Source organism: Mauremys reevesii, linkage group 9 (genome assembly GCF_016161935.1).
Source record: "Mauremys reevesii isolate NIE-2019 linkage group 9, ASM1616193v1, whole genome shotgun sequence".
In the NCBI taxonomy this organism is placed as follows: Eukaryota; Metazoa; Chordata; order Testudines; family Geoemydidae; genus Mauremys; species Mauremys reevesii.
In genome coordinates, this window is record NC_052631.1 from 24877738 (window position 1) to 24892972 (window position 15235).

The 15235-nt window shown below is 42.5% G+C and overlaps 1 long non-coding RNA gene across 5 annotated transcripts in view; it reads left to right on the forward strand.

The window, feature by feature from the left end:
• LOC120372391 overlaps positions 1–15235 on the forward strand; it is a 138904-nt gene that overhangs the window by 3489 nt on the left and 120180 nt on the right. The window contains exon 3 of one of the 5 annotated variants that reach the window (XR_005584935.1): positions 1800–2023. The exons of the other annotated variants lie outside the window; for them this stretch is intronic. This is a non-coding gene — a long non-coding RNA (uncharacterized LOC120372391). Of the gene's footprint in view, positions 1–1799; positions 2024–15235 lie in introns of those variants that run through there. 5 annotated transcript variants of the gene reach the window in all.

The following is a 15235-nucleotide window of genomic DNA, read 5'->3' on the forward strand; positions in this document are numbered from 1 at the left end:
CTTCACTGACTTCAGTGGAGTTGCTCCAGACAGACATAGATGTGAGAGGGGTATCACTGAGCTGCCAGTCCCGCTGTACAAAAGGGTCAGTGAACTACCCTCCTTTCTTTCTGTACAACAGCTGTACAGATTTGTTTGCTGTTGGCTAGCTTGGCATATACAGTATCAAACACCTGTGTGCCACATACAAAAAAGTGTGCTGTTGGGCTATTTATCTTATTTTGAGTGAGTTGGCAGTGGGTATCCAATAATGAAATATAAGCCTACCAAAGAGGAGCTCTGTTAAAAGTACTGTATTCCTAACTAAATAGCGTGATCTTCAGATTCAGCAAATATGAAGTGGCCTTGAGTAGAAACCAATTTGTGTCCTAAGCTGGAAAGGTATGTAAGCACGAGATGTACCCTTCTGCAATAATTATTCCACTTACTTGGTCCAACACCTACAGATACATTTCTATGTGTAACAAAAAGATAGGCTATATAGCAATGATTGAATTTAAAGCATGTGGTAATTAGTCCAGATGAATATCTTTGGTTTTAATGGGACTGTTACTGTATGTTTATAGGGGGCTATTGATGGTGCAGTAGTGTGTATAGCTAGTTTGCACTGTAATTAAACATCAATATTTATTAAAAATCATATGAGATTCATTTACCAATCAATCATTTCTACTTGACACATATCCAATGGGCAGCTGAGGCTCCAAGACATTCCTTCCACACACACAACGCACTTATGTTGACTTTGGATATCCAAAGTATACAATGATACTATGTTTGCCAATTTTGGTTGGACAGATTCCTGAACGTTTCATCACATGACAATCCTTAATTCCTGGAGACTCCCGGACAATCCTGGAAGGTTGGCAACCCTAAATGATACACATGAGCATATTCAGTCTAGAGATGAAAAAGTGAACATGCCCAAGAAGGAATGACTAGGGGCAAAATAATGCTCATGTTGCAAAGGAGGAATAGAGAGGAGGGGGACAAGGAGCCAGCCCTTTCCATGCACACCTATAGAGCAGAATCTATATCCAGTGTTGCTCCCTAGGGCTTGGTCCTAAGCCGAATGAAGTCACTAGGAGTCTTTCAATTGACTTCAATGGACTTTAGAACAGGCCCTTCCACACTAATCTGAGGGCATGACTAACACACGTGCCGCTGTTCTACATCCCCAAGATGGCATGGTCTGATGGCTTTGAGGTGTGATCAGGCTCCAGCCTCCCTATGCACGTACACATATCAAGGAGCAGAATGGAAGAGTGTCTTTGGCTCAGAAATAAGTGTGACACACCTCATATTATATTTCCAGCTCCTTTCAGTCTTCTTACCTTGTAATGACAGGAAGGCTCTGGAGCCAACCAGGCATTGATGGTTTCACTCCGCTTCCATCACAACATGTCACAGAAAAGCAAGAGCAGGGTTTGCCTTCAGTGGAATGCTGCTGTTAGTCAAAGTTACAAAACCTAAAATGTAGTGAGATACTGAAAAGTGACCCTAAAAGTCAAAGTGTACCTTCTTAGTCAACAGATCTTCTCCCAATATGTACTCAGAGTTAGATCTACTGGCTTCTGTGATTAAAAACTTTCACTAATTTTTGAGTGAGGGAGCTGGAATTGTTTTTTTGCTCAGGAATCATCAACAAAATTGTTAATAGGTAAATTTCAGTGCAAGACCAAATTCTGCCCTGAATTCTACCTTTGTGCAGGTGGAACTGAAGACAAAATTTTGCTTAAAGAATCCTTATTACCAGTGATAATGTACAGATGAACAAAACAGCACCGTTTGTCTTTCAGATCCCATTGCCTGCCAGTTAGAAAGCCCCCACTTCTTTTTACTTCTCAACTGAGAGCAGTTGATCTGGAAGTCACTGAGACACAATAAACCCAGAATATCACTGTGAAAAGTGACTGCTGGAATGACAGAGTAGAACTCCACTTTAACATCACCTCTGGATACTGCGTGTGCACCTGGAATGTCTTGGACTATTTACTGCACTTAGCTAAATCGCCTCCCAAACCTATTTGTAAAAATATTTATTTTCAATAAATGGCCATAAATTGTAATATTTTGTAATATTTATGTTGAAATATTCCCAATGAATATTAAAGTGCATAAATCCAACTTAGTTTTTAGGTTCATGCCTGTAGGTCAGTTACATGAAAAAAATTGTTTAGTAGAGGACCACTAGGTGATACTTTGAATGATACAACCAAACTTCAGTCTAAAGAAAAATGACTAGTCAAGCAAAGAGGCATGCAATTACCATTTACACAATACTACAGTTATATTTATACTTGAAATGGTGTATAGTGGGTTATCAGTCTACTGACAACAGAGTGTAATCCTGGAATATAATGGTACCCTTTTAATGTTAATTAGAGCTCTCCCCAAATTTACAAAACTACTCCTTTTGTAATCCATTATAATGCTAATTAACATTAAACCTACCATTACCATATTCACATTTCTGCCACCTCCTTATCTGGTTTGTCCAGAGGAAGTTGGTTATTATTATTGACTTGTATTACATTAGTGTTTAGAGGCCAATATAGATAGCATTTTAATAAAACATTCACAATTCTTAAAAACACATAAAAAATCCTGCTAAAACCAATTATAACCAAAACAGCCACAAAATAACCTATGGTCATGTCTTACTAACTTCAGTTTTCCAATCTTACTGTCTCCAGCTTATCTCTAACTTTCTCACAATAGCGACCTCAATTTCCCATACTCCTCTACACTTTGACCAAAGCCTAATTTCTACTTAACATAGGCTACAACGTGTTGGTTCTGCCCTTCCACTCACTGTGTATTAATATTATTTTTAAGTCTTGAATTTTTTTATGTAACTTAGAGATTTATTCCAGGCTCTTGTTCCATGGTCCAGAGTACTCTCTGATGCCAGTGCAGCAGAAATAATTTCTCTAGCATACCTCTTTCTTTTAAAGAAAGGATGCTAATCTGTGTGTGCCTGGGCATCCAGGTAAGCCCAGGCATTATTTCTCTTTGTTTGATTTTTCTTCTGTACAGGGTAATGTGCTTACAGAAAAAGTTCTATGCCCTGTTAGGATGCAAGTAATCTTTTGGCCCTCTTCACAGTAAACTACTTGCAGATGTGAGCCATAAAAGACCATATTCTGGCCTGTGCATCTTCATGGAGTTCTGTGGGTTTGCTTGGTGGAAACTGAGTGGGAAATTTGCCCCCTCATTTGTCTAGTTGTAGTTGTTCAATAACATGCTTGGCTAATTCAAATAGCCCAAGAAAGGCTGCATATTCTAGTGAATAAAGCACTGGTGAAAGAGAGGGCTTGGGTTGTATTCCCAGCTCTGACCTGCTATGTCACTTTGTGAAAATCACTTCACCTTTCTGGTTCCTCGGACACCCACTGTCTGCCTAATCAGTTTGGAGTATAAACTCTGCAGGTTATGAACTATCTGTCACTATGTGTATATACAACTTCTAATACAATGGGGCCCTGTTCTCAATTTGGGCCTCTGGAGTCTAGACACTAATGTAATACAAGTCAATAATAACAACAACCAACTTCTTCTGGACAAACCAGATTATACCTATATTCATCTACAGCTTGAAAAAACTGTAGCACCTTATTATACATATTGATTGTACATGTCACTGCTGGTACATACCTTCTCTTTCAACATTTTGCTTATGAAGCTCCAAAAGATATTACCAGTATGTCATTAACTTTTCCAGCTATTTATATAGCCTGGGTCAATATTTTCCTTACATAAAAATTATGTCAGTGTCTTTCTGTATCATTTGTCTAAATAATAAATATTATTGAAGTGTTCTTGGTCCTAAAAGCATTAAAACTCCGAGGATGTAATTAGCCTAAATAATTAAGAGAACTATAATATATAACAAAATGCCCATTACATTATATCCATCAGAGCAAGTTTCCATACAGCTGTACACAGTAATTCATTATATGTCAAAAGACAGAGCTACTAACCCTAAGCAAGCACAGACACCCCAACAGAAAAGTTACAAATATGAAGCACAGATAAAATGTTATTGCTCAGACGCTAATCCTGTTCAGATAGAATTCCATGGCAAAACTTCCAATGACTTCAGTGGTGCAGGATTGGGCTCCTACTGCTTACTGCTCTGAGCAGTCCCAATTGACAGGCAGAATTTTTAGCTTCTTATGATGTTCCGTGTTTTTCACACGTTTTAAAACAGGGGCCTAACTTTCCACTTGAATATGGAAAGAGTTCTGCACACATTACTTGACTTGAAGATATGAACCAGCTCCACACATTTTGCCACCGCTTACATAAAAATGGCTAACTACTAGATTAGACTGCTAAAATGGCCAGCCAGAGCATTTTACCCTGGAACAGTTACACTGTACACCCTGCAGTTGGCATGGCAAAACCACAGCAAACAAGTTCCTGGAAAGTGTACTCATTTTCTAAAAATACAGAAATCTGGGACTTCAGTGCATAACTCAAGCCCAGCCACCACAGAGCCATATTACTTCAAATTCTTCTTGAAATTCCAGGGAATATAAATCTTGGCAGTAAAAAAATAGTACTCTACTATGCTCCACTACTGCACTTGCTCAGGTATCTCGCTAATTAGTTGCTAAGGACAATACACAAATGTTCTTACTTTTTAATTCTTACTTAGGCCAAGGTGGATTACATTGCTACCAATGATGTGCTGTATACAGAACTGTTGAATGGTAGAGTTGGATTTCACAGGTATTTCATGCCCTTTTCCAGTGTGGATTTTTTGTAGCCTTTCTGCATGACAGACAGGCCAACCTTGCTAAATGACAACACAGTGACTGTATACAGTGAGTCTACCAAGTATAAATACAATAGGTTGTAAAAATATGCCTGTTTAATAATACTTTGCACTTATATGCAGTTTTCATCCAAGGATCTAGGTGTATTTTACACACATTATTTAAGCCTCAAAATATACTTTATGTTGCAAATACACATTATTCCCATTTTTAAAACTGGGAAAATGAGACAGCAAGAGAAGTTAAATGAATTTTCTCAGTTCACACAAGTACACCTCTGGCACAGGCCTATGACCCTGCCAGCAGGTAGGGGATCTTGGGGGACAACTACTGCACAGGTGGGGTGCAAAATAAGCTTTATTAAGAAAAATGCAAAAACAGGGAAAATTCAATAGTGAGGGGTATGGGGTTTGTTAAGGTAGACAATTGGGGAGGGGTTTCTTTTAGTAAATAGTATAGGGGGTTTCAATAGTGGGGTACAATACAGTGGGGTAAAATACAGTTGGTAACCAATTAACACTGAAGTATAAATGTAACAGGTAGCTAACAATTTTTATGTAAAGGGTGTGTCACAGCAGCATATAACCAACTAACAGTTAAGGGTAAAATGTGTTAAATAACCAGAGAAAAAGGGTAACCAATGGGGTTTTATGCTAGACTTCAGCAATACAATTGAGGTTTGGCAGCAGTAGGAGCAGGGTGAACACGTGAGGGAAGGAATTAAAAGAGAGAGAGAGAGCACGAGGTGGAGCAGAGACCAAAGGCAGAGGCGCTGCGGAGGGAGATTTAAACTCAGGGAGACACAGAGAGCAGACAGGCTGCAAGTTTAAACAGCAGAGAACAAACAGGCTGTAAGTGACTGGGGAAGCCCCGGTGGGGGGCGCACGGGGAAAACGGAGGAAACACAATTATACAGAACACAGCAAGGTCTTTATCTATGATCTAACTTAACCAAGACTACACAAATTAGCAAGTAACAAAACACAATACAACAATTCTCTAAGCCTAACTTACAGAGTACAATGCAAACAATTTTTAAACCTAACTCAACCACAGCTATGCAAAATGAAATTACAACTTATCTAGACTAAAGGCTAAACCTAACCTAATGGGTGCACCTTATACTAGGGGTAGTTTCAGAGGGCAGAGTGGTGTGTGCCCAGGATACAGCTCCAAGGGAGGGCGGGGTTTAAGGTGGTAGCTGCAGCAGTGGGACGACTGCAAGTAGGCTGCCCAGGATAGAGTCCAGGGAGGCACAGCTTAGCAGCGGCACAGGCTTATTTCTAGCAGCAAAGGCGCTGCGGAGATAGAAGCAGAGCAGTTACAGAGCACAGACCACGGAGTTAACTTGGGTCTGCCTGCTGGGGAAAGAAAGCCAGCAGCTAGAACAAGGGGAGTGTGCAAGAGGTTTTTCTTACCAATCCCCAGGACAGCAGCAAGCACAGAGACAGGAACAGCAGTTTCAGCATCAGAGGACACAGAGAGGACTCGATTCGCTTACAATAATCAGGAGATCTCCAGGCAAAATTCGTTGTTCGTGGGAGGGGGTTTAAAAATGGGGGTACGCTCAAAAACAAATGAGAGCGGGGAGAGGGCCCCCCAAAGACCCCTAGCTGATCAGACCAGGTGGCAATGCAGGAACCTCTCCAAGGTCTGATCAGAAAATGTCTGGTTTTAAAGGCAAACTCAGGCAGTTTCCCGCCAGTAACTTTGATTGGTTCCTTTTCATACAGGGGAGGAGAGAAGGCAGGGAAAAACTGCAGGTGAGCACAGAACATGTCCGGGCAAGTTCTGAGTCACAGGTATGACTCATATGCTTAACTATTTGGCCATTTTAGGTCTTGCATACCTGGGCAGAGCACCCTACACCGAGCCGGGTCTGAACAAAGAAGCTAGACAAAGGAGCAATGGAAGCCCCCAACCCTGAGCAGAGCAATGGCTCCAGTCAGTCTGCACAAGCCATTCCCATGAGCAGGGCCAGGCTGAGGCCATTTGCAAAATGGTTACGTTTGCCGCTGCTTGCCTCCGCCAAGTTTAAAGAGACATCTCCCAGAAAAGTTTGCTGGGGAAAAGTTCCTATAAAAGGGCAATCATATATTCAGTGCGTTAGCCAGGATCAGGTCGTTAAAAAGGAAAGGGCTTCTGGGGAAGAGGCTGCCTTTACATCACACTGTTTTATTGCACTCCGCATTAAGCAATTCAGGAATGTATGACTCTGTTTTCCCACTTCAAAATTGAACTACAAAATCCATTTTTTTTTGAGACTGGAGCAATATTGGAGCAGTATTCTATCATTCATGTATCACTAAAATTCCTTTTGTGACTCCAGGACATTAGATCACGTTAGAAACATCCACACAGTTTCAAATTGCTCCAACCAAAGTTCTTGTTTTATTAAGTCTGACTGGTGACTACACGGTAAGCAATGTGCTTCAAAGCATCCGTGTCCACATAAAGGAAACAGGATGACATACTTTCCTGTGTATCATGGTGAAGGATGGAAAACGGGTACCGGACATCCTGAGGAATGCTGGGGAATTCCCACTAATTGTAGTTCATGTGGGAACAAATGACATTAGTGAAAGAAAATTAGATATGATCATGAATAGCTTCAGAGGTTTGGGAAGCAAAATGAATAGAATAAACTAGGTAATTTCTCAAAAATCAGTGCAGTGCCAAGCACAAGAGAGGAGAGGAGAGGAGAGGACTGATGCCACAGATCAACCAATGGGCAGCAGTGGTGTAGAGAGGAGAAAGCATCATGTGCTTGAGAGAGTAATGGACAGGCAGGAAATTGAGGCTGGCATCATTGGCAGAGTGAAGGCAGGGGTTGATAGCTCAATAGACTGTTAGATCTGATAGATAAGGTGGGCGAAGTGGTGAAAAGCATTAAAGGCACACCTGGAAGAGGACAACTAAAGGTAATAAAAAGGTAAGGTGATAATTGGAGATATACCAATCTCCTAGAACTGGAAGGAACCTTGAAAGGTCATTGAGTCTAGCCCCCTGCCTTCACTAGCAGGACCAATTTTTGCCCCAGATCCCTAAGTGGCCCCCTCAAGGATTGAACTCACAACCCTGGATTTAGCAGGCCAATGCTCAAACCACTGAGCTATCCCTCCCCCCTGAGAAATGCTGTATTAGGAAGTGTTAAGGCAGACTCACCAGAGGACACTGGAATGTCAGTTGTATTCACTGGAATGCAATTTGTTTTCTCTGCCCAGCTTTTTGCCATCTTTCAGTGCTTGCCTCCAAAACACCCTCCAGTTCTCCATCCTGCCCCTGCTGCTCCTACCACTGTCTTCTCAACCCCCAAACACAGTAGTGTCAGTCTGATCTTTTCTCCTACCTGTCGCTACTCTACCAGCCTTTCATACACCATAAATCCCACCTGACCTTCCCTCTCCAGCTACAGAGGGTATGTGTACACTATGAAATTAGGTCGATTTTATAGAAGTCGATTTTTAGAAATCAATTTTATATAGTCCATTGCATATGTCCACACTAAGTGCATTAAGTTGGCTAGCATCTACTTATGGAGCAGTGCACTGTGGGTAGCTATCCCACAGTTCCCGCAGTCTCCGCCACTCATTGGCATTCTGGGTTAAGCTCCCAGTGCCTGATGGGGAAAAAAACATTGTTGCAGGTGGTTTTGTGTACATCTCGTCAGTTGCCCCTCCCTCTGTGAAAGCAATGGCAGACAATCGTTTCCCACCTTTCTTCCGTGCAGACGCCATACTATGGCAAGTGTGCAGCCCGCTCAGCCTAGCTCACCGACACTGCCGCTGTTGTGTCCTGGGTGCTGCTGTCAGCAGACAGTGCAGTAGGACTGCTAACCGTCGTCCTCCACCACTTCCGCTGCAACTCTGCTCTGCTGCTCTTGTCTCAATAGCGAATTTCTCCACGTTGTTTGTCACGTGCTCCCGGGTATGTGTGTTCTTCCTCGGGAAATGTGCGCAGTGCTAACTGTTGTCCTCCACCACTTCCACTGCAACTCAGCTCTCCTGGTGCCATGAATCCACCTCGCAGGTCCTCTCGTCGTTCTGTATAAATATCTATTCTCATGGCATCCGTTGTCATCCTCCGCTTCTGCTGCAATTCTGCTTCCCTGCTCTCCTGCAGACGCCATACCACGGCAAGCATGGATCCCGCTCAGCTCACTGCTGCTGTTGTGAGCATTGTAAACACCTCATGCATTATCCTGCAGTATGCGCAGAACCTGCAAAAGCAGGCAAGGAATCAACGACAGTGCAATCACGATAGTGATGAGGACATGGACACAGACGTCTCTCAAAGCACGGGCCCTGGCAATTTGGACATCATGGTGGTGATGGGGCAAGTTCCTGCCGTGGAATGCCGATTCTGGGCCTGGGAAACTAGACTGGTGGGACCGCGCGTCTGGGATGATTCCCAGTGGCTGTGAAACTTTCGCATGTGTAAGGGCACTTTCATGGAACTTTGTGACTTCCTTTCCCCTGCCCTGAAGCACAAGAATACCAAGATGAGAGCAGCCCTCAGAGTTCACAAGCAAGTGGGGATAGCCCTCTGGAAGCTTGCAACGCTAGAGAGCTACCGGTCAGTTGGGAATCAATTTGGAGTGGGTAAATCTACTGTGGGGGCTGCTGTGATCCAAGTAGCCAACGCAATCACTGAGCTGTTGATAGCAAGGGTATTGACTCTGTGAAATGTGCAGGTCATAGTGGATGGCTTTGCTGCAATGGGATTCCCTAACTGTGGTAGGGCACTAGACAGAATGCATAGCTCTATCTTGGGACCGGACCACCTTGACAGCCAGTACGTAAACTGCAAGGGGTACTTTTCAATGGTGCGGCAAGCACTGGTGCATCACAAGGGACGTTTCACCAACATCAACGTGGGATGGCCAGGAAAGGTAGATGACGCTCGCATCTTCAGGAACTCTGGTCTGTTTGAACAGCTGCAGGAAGGAACTTACTTCCCAGACCAGAAAATTACCATTGGGGATGTTGAAATGCCTATAGTTATCCTTGGGGACCCAGCCTACCCCTTAATGCCCTGGCTCATGAAGCCATGCATAGGCACCATGGACAGTAGTAAGGAGCAGTTCAACTAGAGGCTGAGCAAGTGCAGAATGGTGGTAGAATGTGCATTTGGACATTTAAAAGCACGCAGATGCAGTTTATTGACTAGGTTAGACCTCAGCGAAACCAATATTCCATTGTTATTGCTGCTTTTTGTGCACTCCACAATATCTGTGAGAGTAAGGGGGAGATATTTATGATGGGGTGGGAGGTTGAGGCAAATCGCCTGGTGGCCGATTACGCGTAGCCAGACACCAGGGCGATTAGAAGAGTTTCATGACTGGCCAGGCTACGGTTTGACAGTTCTCTTTGTTTCTCCTTGATGAAAACCTGCCCCCTTGCTTGACTCTATTTCCCTGTAAGCCAACGACCTCCCCGCTTCGATCACCCGTTTCAGAGGCAATAAAGTCATTATTGTTTCCAAATCATGACTTTTTATTAAGTCATCACACAAATAGGGGGAAAACTTGCAAAGTAGCCTGGGAGGGGTGGGTGAGGAGGAAAGCACCAGGTGGGGTGGTGGATGAGGGGAGGAGGGAAGGACAAGTCCACACTACAGTTCAAAACCTATTGAATGACAGCTTTCTGTTGCTTGGACAATCCTCTGGGGTGGAGTGGCTGGGTGCCCGTAGCCTCCCCCACTGCGTTCTTGGGCGTCTGGGTGAGGAGGCTATGGAACTTGGGAGGGCAGGTGGTTATACAGGGGCTGCAGTGGCGGTCTGTGCTCCTGCTGCCTTTCTGCAGCTCCACCAGATGCCTGAGCATGTCATTTTGCTCTCCCATTAGCCTCAATATTTCATCCTGCTTCCTCTGAGCATGCTTCTCCCACCTCTCATCGCGTTCATTTAATGCTTTCCTGGACTCTGCCATTGTTTGCCTCCACACATTCTGCTGAGCTCTTTCAGTGCGGGAGGACTGTATGAGCTCTTAGAACTTGTCATCGCAAGTGCATTTTTTTCGTCTTCTAATCTGTGCTAGCCTCTGGGACGGAGATGATAGGGGGAGCATAGAAACATTTGCAGCTGTGGGAGGAAATAAGGGAGAGTAGTATTTAAAAAGATACATTTTAGAGAACAAAGGGAAGACTACGATTCATATTACATAGCACATGTGCTTTTGGTACAAGGTCGCATTTTGCCTCTTATATTGAGTGCCTGCTGGTTTAGTGTGAGACATCACACACACTCAGCTGGGCAACAGAATTCAGCTTGCAGGCAGCCATGGTAAGGCAAAGGGTTTTGACTTCTTCAACCTTCATAACACATGGGAACGGTTTCAAACAGCAGTGCCCTCCTTTCCCATACCAAGCAAAGCCCATTGGGTTGGCCATTTAAAAAGAGGGGCTGCGATTTTAGGGTGAATGTGCAGCACAATCCAACCCCCTCCAATTCTCTGGGATGATTGCCTCTCCCCCACTCCCTCCACTGCATGGCTAGTATCAGGGAAGATCCCTGTTAGCCAACCGCGAACAGCGCAGCATGAACGGGCCTCCCCCCACTGCATGGCTAACAGTGGGGATGATTTCTTTTCAGCCAAAGGCAAACAGCCCAGCAGGAACGGGCACCTCTGAATGTCCCCTTAACCAAATTTTCCGTATTTCAACCAGGTGACCATGAATGATATCACTCTCCTGAGGCTGACACAGAAAGATAAAGACCGGCTGTTGCTTGAATGCCACCAAAGCCCGGGCCCATTTGCTGCAATGTTTTGTTCTGCAATAATTCCAGACTACTTGCTACTGGCTTGGTGTGGTAAAGTTTCTGACCAAGGAGGACGAAATAAGGCTGCCCTCCCCAGAAACCTTCTGCGAAGGCTTTTAGAGTATTTCCAGGAGAGCTTCATGGAGATGTCCCTGGAGGATTTCCGCTCCATCCCCAGACATGTTAACAGACTTTTCCAGTAGCTATACTGGCCGCGAATGCATCCCAAGTCTTCAGGGCAAATTAATCATTAAACACATTTGCTTTTAAACCCTATATTATATTTACAAAGGTACACTCACCAGAGGTGGCTTCTCTGGCTTCATGGTCCGGGAGCCCGCCTTGGGAGGGTTGGTAGGGTACTGGCTCCAGAATGATGAACAGTTCCTGGCTGCCAGGGAGAAGGGATTCTCCGCTTGCCTGCTGTGCGCTATCCTCAACCTCCTCCTCATTTTCCTCATCCACAAAATCCTCATCCCTGTTGCATGAGACTCCACCCTTGCAGGTGTCCACGGACAGTGGTGAGGTAGTTGTAGGGCCACCCCCCCTGGAATTGCATGCAGCTCATCATAGAAGCGGCATGTATGGGGCTCTGACCCGGAGCGACCATTTGCATCCTTTGTTTTTTGGTAGGCTTGCCTCAGCTCCTTAACTTTCACGCGGTACTGCTGTGTGTCCCTGTTGTAGCCTCTGTCCATCATGCCCTTGGAGATTTTGGCAAATATATTGGCATTTCGTCTTTTGGAATGGAGTCCTACCTGCTCAGATTCTTCTCCCCATACAGTGATCAGATCCAGTACCTCTCGTTCGGTCCATGCTGGAGCTCTTTTGCGATTCTGGGACTCCATGGTCACCTCCCGGAGGCCAATACCATCAAATTGCATCTACACTACCCCAAATTCAACCTAGTGAGGTAGATTTTTAACGCTAAACCCCTCGCCGGGGAGGAGTACAGAAATTGATTTTAAGAGCCCTTTAAGTTGACGAAACAGGCTTGGTTGTGTGGACGGGTGCAGGGTTAAATCAACCTAATGCTGCTAAATTCAACCTAAACTCGTAGTGTAGACCAGGGCAGAGTCTTTCCTGATATCTGCTTATCTCACACTGCTTTAAATTAATTGCAAATACAGTTCTTAGATAAAGTTTTCCGTAAGTGCCTGTTGCAGTAGAAATTCAGGAAGGGGAGTTATTTAGAGGAAAGTGCATTGGCATGTACATTGTGCCTATGAGTACTTGTGGAAGGTTTTCAAAAGCATATTGGAGTTCATAGAGTCACAGTAGGCACCAGGTTAATCAACCTTGGCAATATCTCTTTTAAGAAAGGGAGCAATACTTGGTGAAAACAGAGAAAGATTTGGGCTAAAAACTCTTCCCATGCTATATAGGCTAATATTTCTTTTTTGAAGGTTTAATATCAACTTTGGCACCATACCCACATATGGGAATTCTCTCCACCCTCGCATGTGGACCTATCAGCCAAATCAACACTGATGATCCCATTTTGGAACAGGTTACTGCAGCAGTTGTAGAAGCTACTACAGCACAGAGGCTACAGTAACAGCTATAGAAACCTATGGGGGAACATTCCTTACCAGTGAATCTCCCCATGTACTGGGGCTGTGTACAGCCCATGGCGATTTAATCATACTCAGCCTTTATTGGATCACTTGTTATGCTAGTATGGATGAAGGAACATCACATGGTTTGTACTGTTTTTAGGGGACTCTGACTCCTAGACATTCTGATATCACTTCCTTGGTTGCAAAACAATCTTACATTCTTTTTGTTAGCTTTGCCTTTATTGATTGTGTATGTTCTAACTCCATTTGATTTCTTGCCTACTGTCTCATTTTTCACTTTCCAGAGATTTTGAATACTTTCTTTCATTGGACTACAGAACAAGTACACAGCTGTTAAACAAGAAAAAGTCTTTTATCCTTATGGAAAACATTATAACACAACAGATCATCCTAAAGGCATCTGCCATTGAACACTGCTAACAATGGAACTATGCATGACATAAATCTTTAGCTTACACAGTGGCTAATATTATCTGTGTGATCAAACACAATTAAATAGGAATTATAATGTAGAAATTAGTGTACCACTGTGTGAATAACTACAATGTAGCAATGTGTTATACACATTAAGAATCTTTTGAGCTACCTTAATATTTAAATATACTAATTAAGGAGAAAATGGGCCAAACAATTTAAAATTAGGATTGTCTGGCTCACTCTTTTTTGAAAGAAACTCAGATATGAAATATTAAAATGTATTTCTAAAGTATTTCCTCTGTTAGGAAAGAACATCATGTCAGTTCTTTTAATGGTGTTCCCTCTCCTGTGAGAATAATGATCATAAGATCAGATAAATATCACTAAAAAGGAGATGTAGCTTTTATATATTTATACACACACACACACACACGTGTGCAGTGTAATAAAATAGTTTAGTAGTTAAATACTCACTAGCTAAGGTCTTTGATGCCTGATTGAAATAACAATCACTAATTTACAAAACTTCAATAAAGAAATTCCACCTGATGAGTGGAATGCAAGGTTTTATTTTAGCATTGTCATATTGTTTACAAAAGAAACTCTGAATAAAATTTTAATCAAAGCCAGGTGTATTATCAGAAGAAGAATAGCTATTGGATTTTTAGTTTTTCATCCATGACACAATGGCCTTCTTTAGAAGACAAAATTATTGTAAGTAGCTAATTCTGATTTAGAAGAATAGCCAAACAATATTTTCAGGTTTCTTCTTTATGTTCCTGCTCTTGGTCCAACTGGAGTCAATGACATAGGGGCCTGCTACAAAGGCTACCAAAGCCAACAGAAAAGCATTTCAGTGGACTTTAGATCAGGTTTTGAGACCCTCCACGTCTGCCCTATTTAAGTTAAAGGGAATTTTGCTATTGACATCAATGTGGCACTAAATCTACACTTTATATTATTATTTTACACCATTTGAAGAAGGTCATGGCATTGTGGATAAAAAGTAAAGATTTAGTCAGAAAAATATTGTGTTGCATTTCAACACAGGAAGAAATGTATCTTTTGGAAACAAAGGCTACAAAAGATGAACTTCCATAAACAAAGCACTTTAAAAGAAACTTGATACTATTCATCTTTCAGTTATTTCTTCTAGTTCATTTTCAAAGGGTAGAAAAAAAAGCAATAAAGATAAACTAACATCCTTTTCTATATCCTCTCGCTGACTCATACAGGAAGTCATGGTAAGGAAGCATAACTTGTTTATCTCAAGCTTTATTACAATGTACAGAATAAGCATCCTACAAACAGAGGACTATATATGCACCATAATTTAGTAGTAGGGCATCACTATTGACTTTGGCAAGGAGTTATGGGGAACTTGGTTATGGATTGCTTACATTTCAGAAAATAAATGAAGTTGAAAAATTCAGATTTTGGCCAAATAGTTTATCTGAAAAAGTTTTTGTTGCTGTTGATTTAAAAGACACCCCACCCTATACCAACGTTATTGATAATGCCAAGAAAGTTCATAAATATGTAGCACTGATGCGACGGTTTGTACACTATTGTGCTACTTTATCGGTTTTAAGAAAAGAGATAAACTTTGAATACAGCAAATAGTGCATCTATAGTCAACTTTCATAGCTTTTCCCTTATGAAAATCAAATGCACTGGAAAGCATTTATTTTAAT